This window comes from Dendrobates tinctorius, unplaced genomic scaffold, assembly GCF_039654945.1.
Source record: "Dendrobates tinctorius isolate UK_male_01 unplaced genomic scaffold, ASM3965494v1 ptg000017l, whole genome shotgun sequence".
In the NCBI taxonomy this organism is placed as follows: Eukaryota; Metazoa; Chordata; class Amphibia; order Anura; family Dendrobatidae; genus Dendrobates; species Dendrobates tinctorius.
Genome location: NW_027361685.1, coordinates 846,763 through 864,727, shown reverse-complemented (window position 1 = coordinate 864,727; position 17,965 = coordinate 846,763). Strand labels below are relative to the sequence as shown.

Here is a 17,965-nt window from a genome sequence, read left to right as displayed (position 1 = left end):
GCCTTTTTGGCGGATTTTAACTGACACAAAAAACTGTAGTGTGAGAGAGGCCTAAGCCAGCACCTTGCACACCCACTCCAAAACACACCCAAACCTCTCCCTCCTCTCTCTTCAATCTGAAGCATCTTATTGTAAGGGTCTGTGCACACGTTGTGGATTCTACTGTGGATCTGCAGCGGATTTGGCCCTGTGGATCAGCAGCAGATTCTCCTGCATTGTACAGTACCATTATAGTCAATGTAAAACAAAAACTGCTGTGCACATGGTGCAGAAAATCAGCAGCATAAACGCTGAGGGTTCATTTCTGTAGAATGTCGGATTCCGCAGCGTTTTTCACCTGTTCCATTATAAGAATCCGCAGGTGTCAAAATGCAGGTGGAAGCCGCACAAAATCCGCTATAAATCTGCAGATAAAACGCCGGTCATTGTACCTGTGGATATAGCAAAATCCACACAGAAAAATCCACAGCACAATCCGCCACATGTTCACATAAAACACATTGCAAGCATCATGAGCGCACACACAGGAGCGTGCACAGACACAGGCGTTCTTAATAATAAGTCCCCATGTACACACCGTTATAGTGCTGAGAGCTATAAGGCTGTGTGCACACCGGGCGGATTCCAGGGCGGATTATTCCACACAGAATCCACAGCTGTTGGCAGAAAATGCAGGTGCGTTATTGATGCGTTTGTCATGCGGTTTTTCATGTGCTTTTTTACATGTGGATTGTATGTGTTTTTGTAACCTAAATAAAGATGTTATTTAACAAAAAAAGAAAGATTTGTGTTGTCATTTCTGTCCAACCTCCTCATTTACACTTGTCCAACCCACACTTCATTACACACGTAGATAGATAGATAGATATGGGATAGATAGCTAGATAGAAAGATAGATATGGGATAGATATATGGATTTATATATAGATTTTTCCATAGATACTTTATTTCCATAGATATTTCCATAGATTTTTCCATAGATATCCATAGATATTTCCATATCCATGTTTATTAATGAACTATGTTTCATTTTAGAAAGTAAAAAAAAAAATGGCGTGGGCTCCAGCGCAATTTTCTGCACCAGAGGAGGAAAGCCGACTGCCGGGGGCCAATATTTTTTGCCTGGGAATGGGACAATACCCATGGCCTTTTCCCAGGCTATGAATATCAGCCCGCAGCTGTCTTCATAGCCTTTACTGGCTATTAAAATAGGGGACCCCCCAAGAAAATGACGTGGGGGTCCCCCTAAATTTTATACTGCGGGCTGATATTCATAGCCTAGGAAGGAGCCATGGATATTGGACCCCCCCAGCTACAAATACCAGCCTGCAGCCGCCCCAGAAATGGCGCATATATAAGATGCGCCAATTCTGGCACTTAGCCCCTCCTCTCTTCCCACTCCCGTGTAGCGGTGGGATATGGGGTAATAAGGGGTAATAAGGGGTTAATGTCACCTTGCTATTGGAAAATGACATTAAGCCCGGTTAATAATGGAGTGGCGTCAGCCTTTCCATTATTAATCTTATAGAAATAAAGGGTTAAAAAAAACCACACACATAAGAATAAAGTATTTTAATTAAATAAAACACAACATGGATATCATATTTTTATTGCACGCCCAGATCCAAGCGACACCCTCGGTCTCCTCTAATAAAAAGTAAAAAAATAAACAAACCGTATACTCCCTGTCCGGCACAGTCCAATTAATAACGAGTGTCCCACGACGATCTCCCCTATAGAACAGTGACATCAGGTGATGTGGCCGCTCTATAGTGCCTCCCAGTGGTGAACTGACAGGAGACAATGGCTCCTGCAGTGCATCACTGAGGTTACATGAGTTCAGGCTCTCACTTTTTAGCAATGCGGCATGAGAATTAGGGTTAGGGCTTGGGTTAGGGTTACGGGCCCACTTTCCCGGCGGCGGAGGGATACACAGCGGAGGATTACCTCCGTCTATCATTTCATTGCTGGGGCCCCTGGAGAGCGGTCGCATCAGCTGATGCGGCTGCTCTACACGGGAGATCGTCGTGGGACCCTCGTTATTATCTGGACTACAGCGGAAAGGTGAGTATAGGTTGCTTTATTATTTTATTTTTATTACAGAAGATTGATGGCTTCGGGGAACTAGGTGATTGGTAAGTATATACTCTATGTTATGTGTTGTATGTTATATGTATATTCTATATGTTGTATGTTCAGTATGTGGTTTTTTTTTTTTTCACTTTCAACACATTAGCCGGATGATGGGACTACTTCTGTCCCATCATTGGCTAATGTGTCACTCACTGACAGTGTAGCAAGCATCACCTGATGGGACTTGTAGTCCCACTGGATGATGCTTGCCTGCATACACACGCACGCGCACACACCCCCCCGCACAGCCCCGACACCGCCAGCACAGCTCGCAGACTCCCCCGCACAGCCCTGGCAACACCCAAACAGCCCGCCCACCCTCCCGCAAAGCCGGCAGACCACCGCACGGCCCGTCCACCCCCTGCACAGCCAGCAGACAGCCTGCAGACCCCAGCACAGAACGCCCACCACCCCCCGCACAGCAGCCCACAGACCCCCGCACGACCCTTCCACCCCCCGCAGAGCCGGCACCAGCAGACAGCCTGCATACCCCCACACAGCCCGCCCACCCCCCGCACAGCTGGCAGACAGGCCGCAGACCCCGCTCAGCTCCTTCACCTCCCGTACAGCCAGCAGACAGCCTGCAGACCCCTGCACGGTGGCCCCCCGCACAGCAGCCCGCAGACCCCTGCATGGCCTGTCCACCCCTCGCACAGCTGGCAGACAGCCTGTCCAACCCCTACACAGCCCCGTCACTCTTGATGGGTGAGGAGACAGACGCTGCAGAGTGACGGGGCTGTGATGTGTGATGCAGCACCGCCCACACACTACTGTGACTCTTGATGAGTGACAGCAGTGTGTTGATACTGGGTCACGCCTGCTGATGATGTCACATCAATTTCCATAGTCAGGAAATTGACGTGACAGCGGATGTTAGCGGCGGCTGTAGCCTGGCGGTCACATGACTCGGACTCAGCCGCCCGCATAGCGCCGCTCACAGGCAGAATTGGCAACGCAAGGTAATTACAAAAATCATTATGGGCCCCGGGGGATACAATAGGGGGGTTACTAAAAAGTAGTGGACAACCTCTTTAAATTGTCCATAAAAATGGCAAGCTATGCAAAAAACTTTAACCGTGTTGCATTTTGGTGCGCTCGGCGCACCGTCAACAGGACGCATGCGCCAGCAAATACATACCTGCGCACGGCCTGCGTACCCAATGCTAAAGATAGGATACGCAGGTCGCATGCAGCGTCATGCGCCCATAGGCGGAGCTGACCGGAGGAGGGGCGGCCATGCGCATCCCTCCACAGCTCCAGGAAACGCTAGTGTGAAAGTAGCCTTACAAGTGCTGCTGCCAAGAGCTGTGTCAGTCAGCGATTTTGCTATAAAGTAAAAAACAGATAAGGCAGGTTAGGGTTAGTGCTATAGTTAGGGTTAGTGTTGGGACTAAAGTTAGGGTTACTGTTAGGGTTTATTCTAAAGTTAGGGATAGGGTAAAGAATTAGACTTTTCTCAATTGCCTGCCCAATAATTTGGTCACGTCATGTCGTAGTTTTCTATTTACGAAAAAAAAAATAAATAAATAAAATGGCCAGTCAGTAGTATACTGCAGAGGAGGCTTATGCACTTTTATGTTCTGACAGCGAAGAAAGTGCAGTGTCAGATGGTGATGTGGATTTCGAGGGCTTTAGTAGCAGCGACAGTGATAGCTCAGAAATGAGCAGTGATTCTGGTCCATCCTCACACACAAGGACCAGTACAACAAGAAGGACAAATAGCGCTTCTGGAGAAATGTCTCCAACTCAGGGAACAATGCCCAGTACTAGCGCTGTCCCTAGTGCTCGTGAATTGGCGCACACCAATGTCCAAGGGGCTTTGCCTCTTGATGTAGCATTTCCCAGATGGGAGGCTTCAGATTCGGCTACTCCATTCATCCCTAATTTTAATGCCATTCCTGGTATAAATGTGGAGGTGGAAAATTTTGGACCAATTATTTTTTTAATTTATTTATGACAGATAGCTTGCTAGAGCATATTGTCCTACAAATTTATATGCGTCCCAATTCATAGATCAAATTTAAGGACACCAACTAGAAATGAAATTTTTTTTAGGACTTACATTCGCTATGTGTCTTGTTAAAAAAGCCCTGTTCAAGCCACCCCTATGTTTTTGCCGTTCTTCCTAGGACCCGTTATGAAATGCTCATGAGATTTTGGCATTATAATGACAATAGTCAATGCCTGCCCAGAAATGCCCCAGAACATGACAGAATATACAAAATCAGACCCATCATCGAAGACTTGACAGAAAAGTTCTTAAAGCTCTACACCCCAACAGAAAACATTTCCATTGATGAGTCCCTTGTAAAATTCAAAGGAAGACTGCACCTCAAGCAATTTATTCCTTCTAAGAGGGCAAAGTTCGGAATAAAGCTCTATAAAATGTGCGTGAGTTCAACCGGATACACATCAGCTTTTCACATTTATGAGGGGAAAGACAGCCAACTAAACCCACCAGGATGCCCTACTTATCTGGGGACATCTGGAAAAATCATTTTGAGCCTTTTTTTACAAAAAGGCTACAATCTGTATGTTGACAACTACTACACCAGCATACCTCTATTTAAAAGTCTGGTTGAACATAACATAGGGGCTTGTGGGACCATTCTCAAAAACCATCAGGGGTTTCCACAATCATTGGTCAAAGAACATTTTCGAATGGGGCAGTCAGGGGCTTTATGCAATGGAGAGCTGCTTGTCCTTAAGTATAAGGATGAAAAAGATATTTTTATCCTGAGCTCGATCCACACAGATGCCACAAGGGCCACTGCAGACCAACAGGGATCCACCACTCCAAAACCTGTGTCTGTCATTGACTACAACAAATATATGGGGTGTGGACCTTGCAGATCAGGTTCTACAGCCATACCAGGTATCAAGAAAATCATATACCTGGTATAAAAAGTTAGTCATGTATTTGTTTCAGGTGGCCACATATAATTCTTTTGTGTTACACAAAAAAGCCGGAAATGCAGATACTTTCCTTGATTATCAGGAAAAGGTCATGTAAATCTTGTTTTTGAAAATTTTGTCCGCGCCAATCCTTTAGAATCTGAAGATGTCAGAAGACTCACTGAGCGACATTTTATTGCACTCATCCCAGTAACTGAAACAAGAAAGAACCCCCAGAGAAGATGTCGTGTATGTTCCTAGAGAGGAATGAGGCATGATCCCCGCTATTATTACCCACAATGCCCATCACTGCCAGCCTTATGCCTCCATGACGGCTTTACAATCTTCCACACAGAACCACGTTTTTGAACTGTTTTGACATTCAAGCATTTGGTTTACTTAGTGACAGACACATTTGAGTAGAGCTGACTTAACAATTTCCGGGGGTAGGTGGGGGGAGGTCTCCAGAGACACAAGCTGGGCACAATATATTGGGCACTACAATGACATTTTTGCAATTTTTGCTCTGAATCTTCCACTATGAGTTTCTGGAAATCATCCATGTAGTGAAAATGGTCACTATATCCATAGATGAATTCCCAGAGGGGTGTCATTTGCAAAATGGGGTCACTTCAGGGGGAATTCTGTTGTTTTGGCACTTAGCGGCTCTCCAAAGTGTCATAAAAGCAGAATCTCTCCTGAAGTGACCCCATTTTGGAAATGACACCCCTCTGGGAATTGGAAATGACACCCCTTGCAAATTCATCTATGTACACCCATAGGTTTACCTATGATGACCATTTACCTATCTACCTATTTTCCAATGTAAAATCTGGGGTTAAAACAATATTTTAGTGGTTAAAATGTAATTATTTTTTCTTCACTGCCCAATGGTATAATTTTCTATGGAACAGCTGTGGGGTCAGTATGCTCACTGCACCACTAGAAGAATTCATTCAGGGAAGTATTTGGTAAAATGCAGTCACTTTTGGGGGCTTATGCTGTTCTGGCACCTCAGGGGCTCTGACAATGTGACATGTCACCCACAAACACTTCCAGCAAAATCTGCTCTCCAATATGGCGCTCCTTCCCTTCCGAGCTCTGCCATGCACCCAAACAGTGGTTTACCCCCACATATGGGGGTGTCAGCATACTCAGGACAAACTAAAATATATATCGAGGTAAAAAGATTTAGGAAAAATTTTATTTTTTTTTATTTCCATGGCTCTACGCAATAAACTTCTGTAAAGCACCTGTGGGTTCAAGGTGCTCAATACACATCTGGATAAGTTGCCTAAAGGGTCTAGTTTCAAAATGGGGTCACTTGTTGGGGGTTTCCACTGTTTAGGCACATCAGGGGCTCTCCAAACACGACATGGCAACCGCTAATTATTCCAGCATATTTTACATTCAAAAAGTCAAATGACGCCGCCATCGCCGGTGACATTGTGCTGGATATAATTGTTTTCTAAGCCTCACAATAGCCACAATATTATAGGCATTATCAACAATAACATCAATGCTATTATATGCATTATGTAATAATGGGGGCAGGTCAGTGAGGGATCAGCGACCTGTCATAAGCCAATACAGATGAATATGTAATCAGAGCACCGCATAAAGCCCCGCCCACAGCCCCGCCCCAGAGCACGAGAATCTCATTACTGAAAACTACAAATACAGATTACACAACAGTAAACCAGAGTTGAATTCATTTATGGTGGACCATTGGAGCTACTATGAATCCTGACCAGAAGATCAGAGAAAATAATAATAATAATACATTTTATTTCTATAGCGCCGACATATTCTGCAGCACATTACAGCATAACAATAATCACATAGATTATAACAAATGCCAAGAGGAATGAGGGCCCTGCTCGCAAGCTTACAATCTATGAGGAAAGAGGTAGACACGAAAGGTGGGTGGTAACAGTTGCCCTGATTGTATGGACCAGCCATAATGTTAAGTGTGTAACAGTACAGACACAGAGGGCTAATGAATGCATAAAGCATGTGGGAACATGATGCGGGGAACCTGGTTATGGTAAAACTTTTGGCTGTGCCACACAGGGATAGATTAGATTAATGTGTTGAGGTGATAGGCCAGTCTGAATAAATGCGTTTTTAGAGCACGCTTAAAATTGTGGGGACTGGGGACTAATCGTATTGACCTGGGAAGTGCATTCCAAAGAATTGGCGCGGCACGTGTAAAGTCTTGGAGACGGGAGTGGGAGGTTCTGATTATTGAGGATGCTAACCTCAGGTCATCAGCAGAACGGAGGGCGCGGGTAGGGTGGTATACTGAAACAAGGGAGGAGATGTAGGGTGGTGCTGAGCCATGGAGGGCTTTGAGGGTGAGGGTAATAAGTTTGTACTGGATTCTGGAGTGGATGGGTAGCCAGTGTAATGACTGTCACAAGGTAGAGGCATCGGTGTAACGATTGGGGAGGAATATGATCCTGGCTGCAGCATTCAAGACAGATTGGAGAGGGGAGAGTTTGGTAAGAGGGAGACCGATTAGAAGAGAGTTACAATAGTCGAGACGAGAATGAATAAGAGAAACAGTAAGAGTTTTTGCAAAAGAAAAGGTCGAATTCTAGAAATGTTTTTGAGGTGCAGATGACAAGAGCGAGCCAGTGATCGAATGTGGAGGGCAAAGGAAAGCTCGGAATCAAGTATGACCCCAAGACAGCGGGCATGTTGCTGGGGAGTAATAACGGAGCCACACACAGAAATGGCAATGTCGGGTATAGGTACATTAGTAGAGGGAGGAAATACAAGGAGTTCAGTCTTTGACAGGTTCAGTGTCAGATATAGTGAGGACATGATGTTAGACGCAGCGTTTAGACAATCGCCGGTGTTTTCTAGAAAGACTGGTGTGATGTCAGGAGAAGAAGTGTATAATTGTGTGTCATCAGCATAGAGATGGTACTGGAAACCAAATCTACTGATTGTTTGACCAATAGGGGCAGTGTACAAGGAGAAGAGGAGGGGGCCTAGAACCGATCCTTGAGGAACCCCAACAGTAAGGGGAAGGTGAGAGGAGGAGGAACCGGCAAAAGATACAGTAAAGGAGCGGTCAGAGAGATAGGAGGAGAACCAGGAGAGAACGGTGTCCTTGAGGCCAATGGAACGGAGCATAGTGAGGAGGAGGAGCTGATGATCCACAGTGTCGAATGCTGCAGAGAGATCCAAGAGAATTAGCATGGAGTAATGACCATTTGGTTTAGCTGTTAGTAGATCATTAGAGACTTTATTGAGGGCAGTTTCAGTAGAGTGTAAGGAGCGTAAACCGGATTGGAGAGGGTCGAGAAGAGAGTTATCAGAGAGATAGCGGATAAGACGGGAGTGGACCATGCGTTCCAGGAGTTTAGAGATGAAGGGAAGATTAGAGACAGGTCTATAGTTAGCGGCACAGTTTTGGTCGAGGGATGGTTTTTTAAGTAGTGGATGTATGATGGCATGCTTAAATGAGGGAAAGATACCAGAAGAGAAAGAGAGAGGTTAAATATTTTAGTTAGGTGAGGGGTGACAGCAGGGGAAAGGGACTGGAGGAGATGTGACGGAAATGGGTCACTGATGCAAAAGGTTGGGCGAGAAGATTCAAGGAGCCTGCTTACTTCTTCTTCTGTTACTGGTTCAAAATCAGAGAGTGAGCTAGATGCAGTGGGGGAGGGAGGACAGTGCATGGTATGAGGTGATTGGGAGATAATTTCCTGTCGAATCTGGTCAATTTTTTCTTTGAAGTAATTGGCCAGATCGTCAGCTCAGAGCTCCGTGGTTGGGGCCTGTACTCTTGGGTTGAGTATAGAATGATAAGTGTCAAAGAGACGTTTCGGGTTATTGGACAGTGAGGTGATGAGGGTGTTGAAATAGGTTTGTTTGGAGAGGTGAAGGGCAGTGTTGTATGTTCTAAGCATAAACTTATAATGGATGAAATCTTCGTGTAGATTGGATTTTCTCCACAGACGTTCGGCGCACCTGGAGCCGCTGCAGGAAACGTGTTTGCACCGTGTGCCAGGGTTGTCGCCATCTGTGTTGTGGTGTTCTATTTATAGGGGGTGCAAATTCATCCAGGGCAGTTTGAAGTGTTTCATTGTAATGCTTCAATGCAGAATCAGGACAGGAGAGGGAGGAGATAGGGGCCAATGAAGAATGCAAGTTCTTCATAAGTTTCTGGGTGTTAATGGCCTGTATGTCTCTATAAGTATGGACAGTGGGGGTGACCTGAGCGGCCTGGCAGTTCTTGATAGAGAATGAAAGAAGATTGTGGTCAGAGAGCGGGAGAGGGGAGTTTGCAAAATCATCCACTGCACAAAGAAAATAATATTGCTCCCCATTTCAGGAGAGATTGTGCAGTAATCTAAATTCCTTAGGGTCAAAAACAATGTAATAGGTTGTAAGTTCTATAGAAAAGGGCTTTCAATGCCCAAAGTCATTTGAACAGTTTAGGGTGGAGGAGAATGTTGTGGTCTAGAGGCAAAATGGTGATCATGGTAATACGGCCGGACTACACCACCGATAAAGCAGCCACAGCCGGTGACTGAGAGGAATCTGTGACTTCTCTGCATTCAGTGGTTACTACTCACCTGGGTAGTCATATGTGGGAATCTCCTCATTACACCGCTCATCACCCCTCACATATGTCTCTGTAGTATTAATATGGGTCAGATCTTCACCCTGAAACAAATATTGTAAAAGTCACAGACAGATGGAGAAGTCCCATCTATGATCAGCTCTAATCCTGCCATCTCCACCATTCTCATTACACAAGTATAAAACATATAATACTGGTGGATAAAACAAGACTGAGCACAAGACCTTCACAGCCGTCTACACATCATAGGGGAGATCTCCTGACACCTTCTCTCCATCTACCTGATGATCCTGAGGAGCACTGGGATCTTCTTGGTTACAGTCCTGTGGAAGAAGAGGATGGGGACATCTCTCTGGTGTTGTCCTCTCACTGGACAGATCTGGAGGAAACACATACAGGGACTGAATTCATTCTCTACATACAGATAATTATAGGCCGTGTGTAATTAGTCCTGTCTATTACCTGGTGATGTGAGGGGCTGGGGAACCTCCATTATGATGTCCTTGTACAGATCTCTGTGTCCTTCTAAATACTCCCACTCCTCCATGGAGAAATAGACAGCGACATCCTGACACCTTATAGGAACCTGACACATACAATGATACTGTCATCCCCCCGATCCCTTCATAGTGTTACTGTATAATGTCCCAGCATTCCCAGCAGTGTCACCTCTCCAGTCAGCAGCTCAATCATCTTGTAGATGAGTTCTAGGATCTTCTGGTCATTGATGTCCTCATGGATCAGGAGGTGAGGTGGAGGCCCCGTGATTGGGCTCAGGGGTCTTCCCCATCCCTCAGACACAGGGTCCTGACAGCAATCACTAGAGGTCTTCTTCACCACTGTGTAATCCTGGTTATGGAGAGACACATTAATAAATCTCACTACAGACATTTCCAGAGTCCTCACCTCTCCAGTTCTGTCCATCTGTTACTCCCATAGATAAGAATGATGTAATGTGACGTCATCAGAATCTCTCACCTCTCCAGTGAGACGGAAGAGGATCTCTAGGGTGAGGTGCAATATCCTCTCCGCCATCTTGTCTCTGTCCATATCCATCCTTGATGGGTAAATCAGGAAAATTCTCTTCTGTAGAAGATCTTCACTGAGAGGATCCGATATTGTAGAGACCTGAATGAGAAGAAGATGATCCGATGTAACATCATAAGAATCCTGTGTAATAATACAATTACTGGAGATAATAAGGGAAACATATGAGGAGATTTATTATCTTACAGGGTTTAGTTTTCTTCCCTGACATCTACTAATAAAACCTATATATTTAGGCCCCAGACAACAAGCAGTTTCCTCCTCGGAGTCGGCAGCTGAACACGTTCCTCATAGACTCATCTTCCATAACGCTAATTCTCGTCTCATTACCGACACTGGAATCGGCATCAGCAATACTGCAGGAGATATTCATTACACGCGACATGAGAAATAACTCCTTCATGATGAGGATGACATCTTCATCTTCTACTACGGCTCTAGAAACAGATTTGGCCAGAGTCGGTCACTGCCTCCATCCCCACCGGCCGTCTATATGAAGGTTTCCCGGCTTCCCCGCACTGTAATCTTCAATAATAATAATAATCTTTATTTATATAGCGCCAACATATTCTGCAGCGCTTTACAGTTTAACAGTTTCAAAACACAAGTCATAAGTAACAACAACAATACAATAATTAAAGCAAAATAGGACGAAATAAGATGACCCTGCTCGTGAGAGCTTACAATCTACAATGAGGTGGGGGAGATACAAAGTACAGGTGTGAATTTACAATTGTATATTTACAATGATGGTCCAGCCATCTTGACGGAGTGAAGGATGGATGAAGATAGTGAATGGGCTACACACACACACTTACACATAGAATGACTTTGATTAGCGAACGTGATAAGCCACTCTGAACAAATGTGTTTTGAAGGAGCGCCTAAAACTGTGGTTAGTCCTAATTTCTTGGGGTAGAGCATTCCAGAGTATAGGAGCAGCACGGGAGAAGTCTTGGAGTCGGGAGTGGGAGGTACGGATTAGTGCAGAGGTTAGTCGAAAGTCGTTTGCAGAGCGCAGCGATTGGCTAGGCCGATAGAAAGAAATGAGGGAGGAGATGTAGGGGGGTGCCGCACCATGGAGAGCTTTGTGGGTGAGAATAAGTACTTTGAATCGGATCCTATAATGAATGGGCAGCCAGTGTAATGACTGACGAAGAGCGGACACGTCCGAGTACCGCTTAGCCAGATGGATGACACTGGCTGCTGCATTATGGACTGGAGAGGGGATAGTCGAGTGACGGGGAGGACAATTAATAGAGCATTGCAGTAATCCAGGCGGGAGTGGATCAATGCTACAGTGAGGGTTTTTGTTGTTTCCATGGTGAGAAAAGGGCGAATTCTAGAGATGTTCTTTAGGTGTAAGCGGCAAGAGCGGCCAAGAGATTGTACATGGGATGTGAAGTAGAGATTGGTGTCAAACATAACACCCAGACAGCGCGCCTTCTGCAGGGTTGTTATTGTGGTTCTACCCAAGGAGAGGGAAATGTCAGATTTAAGGGAGGTTAGTAGACGGCGGGAGCAGAAGAAGTTCAGTTTTAGAGAGGTTGAGTTTCAGATAGAGAGTGGACATGACGTTGGAGACTGCGGACAGACAGTCACTGGCGTTCTGTAGTACAGAGGGGGTAAGGTCGGGGGAATACGTACATAGTTGTGTGTCATCAGCATAAAGATGGTACTGAAAGCCAAATCTGCTGATGGTCTGTCCAATTGGGGCCGTGTAGAGAGAGAAAAGAAGGGGGCCAAGGACTGAGCCCTGAGGTACCCCGACAGCAAGAGGAAGAGGAGATGACGTGGAGCCAGAGAACAAAACACTGAAGGAGTGGTCAGAGAGATAAGAAGAGAACCAGGAGAGTGCAGTGTCCTTAATGCCTAGTGACTGGAGCCTAGAGAGTAGGAGATGGTGGTCAACAGTGTCGAAAGCTGCAGATAGATCGAGAAGAATGAGCAGAGAGTGGTCACCGTTACGTTTTTCTGTCAGAAGGTCATTGGTCACTTTGATAAGTGCAGTTTCAGTCGAATGTAGGGGGCAGAAGCCGGACTGTGAAGGGTCTAGAAGGGAGTGAGTGGAGAGGTAACGGGTAAGGCGAGAGTAAACTAGGCGCTCCAAAAGTTTAGAGATGAAGGGGAGATTGGAGACTGGTCTGTAGTTGTTTGTGCAGGATGGGTCAAGAGCAGGTTTCTTTAGTAATGGAGTAACAATGGCGTGTTTGAAGGAGGATGGGAAAATGCCCGAGGAGAGGGAGAGATTAAAGATTGTAGTTAGGTGGGTTGTGACGACTGGAGAGAGAGACTGGAGGAGATGTGAGGGCATGGGGTCGGTAGTGCATGTAGTCGGACGAGAAGAAGAGAGGAGTCTGGAGACTTCTTCTTCTGTGATGGGATCAAATGTGGAAAGTGAGCCAGGGAAGATGCAGGAAGGGATGGGAGTCACAGGACTTGGTGGTTGGGAGCAGATTTCCTGACGGATATTATCTATTTTTTCTGTAAAGTGGGAGGCCAGGTCATCAGCACAAATGTCTGTGATAGGGGCTTGTGCTTTTGGCCTGAGGAGGGAGTGAAAAGTGTCAAAAAGTTTCTTGGGGTTGTTGACTAGTGAGGAGATCAGGGTGGTGAAGTAGGTCTGTTTGGCGAGGTGAAGGGCAGCGTTATAGGTTCTTAACATAAATTTGAAGTGGATGAAGTCTTCTGGTGTGAGGGTTTTTCTCCATAGGCGTTCAGCACTCCTAGAGCATCGCTGGAGAAGATGAGTTTGTGATGTGAGCCAGGGCTGTTTTACTCAGTGTTTGGAGGTTCTGAGGGTGAGGGGAGCTACTTGGTCAAGGGTGCTTCTAAGCGTGTCATTGTAGTGATGAACAGCCAGATTAGGACAGGAAAAAGAGGAGATAGGGGACAGTGATGAGTGTAGGGAATCTGAAAGTGTCTGAGGGTTAATGGCTTGTAGATTTCTGACTGTGTGGGAGGTAGGAGTGAGCTGGGGTGGGCGAGGATTTGTGAGTGTGAAGGAGAGAATGTTGTGGTCAGAGAGTGGAAGCGGTGAGTTATTTAGGTGGGAGATTGAGCAGAGCCGGACAAAGACCAGATCAAGGGTGTTACTGTCCTTGTGTGTCTCAGAGGTTGAAAGCTGCGAGAGGCCTAGAGAGGTGGTTAGTGATAGAAGCTGGGATGCAGATGTGGAAGTAGGGCTGTTAATGGGGATGTTGAAGTCTCCTAGGATGAGGGTTGGAAGTTCTGAGGACATGAAGTGCGGCAGCCCGGCTGAAAAGTGGTCAAGGAAGTGGGTGGGTGAGCCTGGGGGCCGGTATATGACCGCTACCCGGAGGGAGAGGGGACGGAAGAGCCTGATGGTGTGGACCTCAAAAGGGAATGAGTGATGGAACGGGGGGGATGACCTGGAAAGTGCATTGTGGGGACAGGAGTATGCTGACTCCACCACCATGTCTGTTTGTGGGTCTCGGGGAGTGAGAGAATTGTAAGCCACCGTAGGAAATGGCAGCAGGAGAGACAGTGTCAGAATCCTGAATCCAGGTTTCAGTGAGGGCCAACAGATTAAGAGAGTTGTTCAAAAAGTAGTTGTGTAGGAAAGGAAGCTTGTTACAAGCAGACCGTGGATTCCAGAGGGCACAATTAAAAGATGGAGATGAGGGAGTGCAAGTAATGTTAATAAGATTATTATGGTTTCGATATGTGGTAGGGGTTGAGGTTGGGGGATGGTGGACCAGGGTTGGGGGAGATGTCCCCTGAAATCAGTAGGAGTAGGAAGATAAAGAGCAAATAGTTGTTGGAATTGTAAGTAGTTTTTTTCTGCGATGTGTTTGGGAAAGATGGGCTGAGGTTTCTCAGGAAGGTGAGGAGCACATGTGAGCTGTACATGGGAAAGGGAAGTATAGAGGGGATGATGTGTACGAGTCATGATGGAGGGGGGATAGGGTGGTGAATGTGGATGGCAAGGGAACACAGGAAGATAAAAATAAAGCACATGGTTAAAGGGGAGAGCAAAGTGTGGGTTACCTGACTCCTGCCCTGACTAACTGCCATGTATAACTGCCGTTTTGCTGGATGCTTAGCTTCTGTGATGCTTTGCTTATGGGATGCTTGCGTGCTGCACCCCACACTTTATAGTGAAGGTACGGGAGAGGGCCTGTTCCCAGGAGTTACAGTCTGAGGAAAGGGCTAAAAAGCCTTCACTAGACCACTGTACAGCTGTATAATGAGGCCCAGGCTTTATATTGAAGGGACAGGAGTGAGGGCCTGAGCCCAGGAGCTACAGTCTGAGGAAAGGGCTAAAAAGCCTTCACTAGACCCCTGTACAGCTGTATAATGAGGCCAAGGCTTTATAGTGAAGGGACAGGAGTGAAGGCCTGATCCCAGGAGCTACAGTCTGAGGAAAGGGCTATGAAGCCTTCACTAGACCCCTGTACAGCTGTATAATGAGACCAAGGCTTTATAGTGAAGGGACAGGAGTGAAGGCCTGATCCCAGGAGCTACAGTCTGAGGAAAGGGCTAAAAAGCCTTCACTAGACCCCTGTACAGCTGTATAATGAGACCCAGGCTTTATAGTGAAGGGACAGGAGTGAGGGCCTGTGCCCAGGAGCTAGAGACTGAGGAAAGGGCTAAAAAGCCTTCACTAGACCCCTGTACAGCCGTATAATGAGGCCCAGGCTTTATAGTGAAGGGACAGGAGTGAGGGCCTGTTCCCAGGAGCTACAGTCTGAGGAAAGGGCTAAAAAGCCTTCACTAGACCCCTGTACAGCTGTATAATGAGGCCCAGGCTTTATAGTGAAGGGACAGGAGTGAGGGCCTGTTTCCAGGAGCTACAGTCTGAGGAAAGGGCTAAAAAGCCTTCACTAGACCCCTGTACAGCCGTATAATGAGGCCCAGGCTTTATAGTGAAGGGACAGGAGTGAGGGCCTGTGCCCAGGAGCTAGTCTGAGGAAAGGGCTAAAAAGCCTTCACTAGACCCCTGTACGGCTGTATAATGAGGCCCAGGCTTTATAGTGAAGGGACAGGAGTGAGGGCCTGATCCCAGGAGCTAGAGACTGAGGAAAGGGCTAAAAAGCCTTCACTAGAACACTGTAAGCTGTATAATGAGGCCCAGGCTTTATAGTGGAGGGACAGGAGTGAGGGCCTGTGCCCAGGAGCTAGAGACTGAGGAAAGGGCTAAAAAGCCTTCACTAGACCCCTGTACAGCTGTATAATGAGGCCCAGGCTTTATAGTGAAGTGACAGGAGTGAGGGTCTGTTACCAGGAGCTACAGTCTGAGGAAAGGGCTAAAAAGCCTTCACTAGACCCCTGTGCAGCTGTATAATGAGGCCCAGGCTTTATAGTGAAGGGACAGGAGTGAGGGCCTGATCCCAGGAGCTACAGTCTGAGGAAAGGGATAAAAAGCCTTCACTAGACCCCCGTACAGCTGTATAATGAGGCCCAGGCTTTATAGTGAAGGGACAGGAGTGAGGGCCTGTGCCCAGGAGCTACAGACTGAGGAAAGGGCTAAAAAGCCTTCACTAGACCCCTGTACAGCTGTATAATGAGGCCCAGGCTTTATAGTGAAGGGACAGGAGTGAGGGCCTGTGCCCAGCAGCTACAGACTGAGGAAAGGGCTAAAAAGCCTTCACTAGACCCCCGTACAGCTGTATAATGAGGCCCAGGCTTTATAGTGAAGGGACAGGAGTGAGGGCCTGTGCCCAGGAGCTACAGACTGAGGAAAGGGCTAAAAAGCCTTCACTAGACCCCTGTACAGCTGTATAATGAGGCCCAGGCTTTATAGTGAAGGGACAGGAGTGAGGGCCTGTGCCCAGGAGCTACAGACTGAGGAAAGGGATAAAAAGCCTTCACTAGACCCCCGTACAGCTGTATAATGAGGCCCAGGCTTTATAGTGAAGGGACAGGAGTGAGGGCCTGTGCCCAGGAGCTACAGACTGAGGAAAGGGCTAAAAAGCCTTCACTAGACCCCTGTACAGCTGTATAATGAGGCCCAGGCTTTATAGTGAAGGGACAGGAGTGAGGGCCTGTTCCCAGGAGCTACAGTCTGAGGAAAGGGCTAAAAAGCCTTCACTAGACCCCTGTACAGCTGTATAATGAGGCCCAGGCTTTATAGTGAAGGGACAGGAGTGAGGGCCTGTGCCCAGGAGCTACAGACTGAGGAAAGGGCTAAAAAGCCTTCACTAGACCCCCGTACAGCTGTATAATGAGGCCCAGGCTTTATAGTGAAGGGACAGGAGTGAGGGCCTGTGCCCAGGAGCTACAGACTGAGGAAAGGGCTAAAAAGCCTTCACTAGACCCCTGTACAGCTGTATAATGAGGTCCAGGCTTTATAGTGAAGGGACTGGAGTGAGGGCCTGTGCCCAGGAGCTACAGACTGAGGAAAGGGCTAAAAAGCCTTCACTAGACCCCTGTACAGCTGTATAATGAGGCCCAGGCTTTATAGTGAAGGGACAGGAGTGAGGGCCTGTTCCCAGGAGCTAGACTGAGGAAAGGGCTAAAAAGCCTTCACTAGACCCCCGTACAGCTGTATAATGAGGTCCAGGCTTTATAGTGAAGGGACAGGAGTGAGGGCCTGTGCCCAGGAGCTACAGACTGAGGAAAGGGCTAAAAAGCCTTCACTAGACCCCTGTACAGCTGTATAATGAGGCCCAGGCTTTATAGTGAAGGGACAGGAGTGAGGGCCTGTTCCCAGGAGCTACAGTCTGAGGAAAGGGATAAAAAGCCTTCACTAGACCCCCGTACAGCTGTATAATGAGGCCCAGGCTTTATAGTGAAGGGACAGGAGTGAGGGCCTGTGCCCAGGAGCTACAGACTGAGGAAAGGGCTAAAAAGCCTTCACTAGACCCCTGTACAGCTGTATAATGAGGCCCAGGCTTTATAGTGAAGGGACAGGAGTGAGGGCCTGTGCCCAGGAGCTACAGACTGAGGAAAGGGATAAAAAGCCTTCACTAGACCCCCGTACAGCTGTATAATGAGGCCCAGGCTTTATAGTGAAGGGACAGGAGTGAGGGCCTGTGCCCAGGAGCTACAGACTGAGGAAAGGGCTAAAAAGCCTTCACTAGACCCCTGTACAGCTGTATAATGAGGCCTAGGCTTTATAGTGAAGGGACAGGAGTGAGGGCCTGTTCCCAGGAGCTACAGTCTGAGGAAAGAGCTAAAAAGCCTTCACTAGACCCCTGTACAGCTGTATAATGAGGCCCAGGCTTTATAGTGAAGGGACAGGAGTGAGGGTCTGTTCCCAGGAGCTACAGTCTGAGGAAAGGGCTAAAAAGCCTTCACTAGACCCCTGTACAGCTGTATAATGAG

At 47.1% G+C, this 17,965-nt stretch overlaps 1 protein-coding gene across 1 annotated transcript in view; it reads right to left on the bottom strand.

The window, feature by feature from the left end:
* Positions 1 to 17,965, bottom strand: part of LOC141082234 (uncharacterized) — a 55,129-nt gene that overhangs the window by 3,253 nt on the left and 33,911 nt on the right. The window contains exon 2 of the mRNA XM_073566173.1: positions 9,621 to 9,711. The gene's annotated coding sequence lies outside the window, so the exon portion shown is untranslated. The remainder of the gene's footprint in view (positions 1 to 9,620; positions 9,712 to 17,965) is intronic.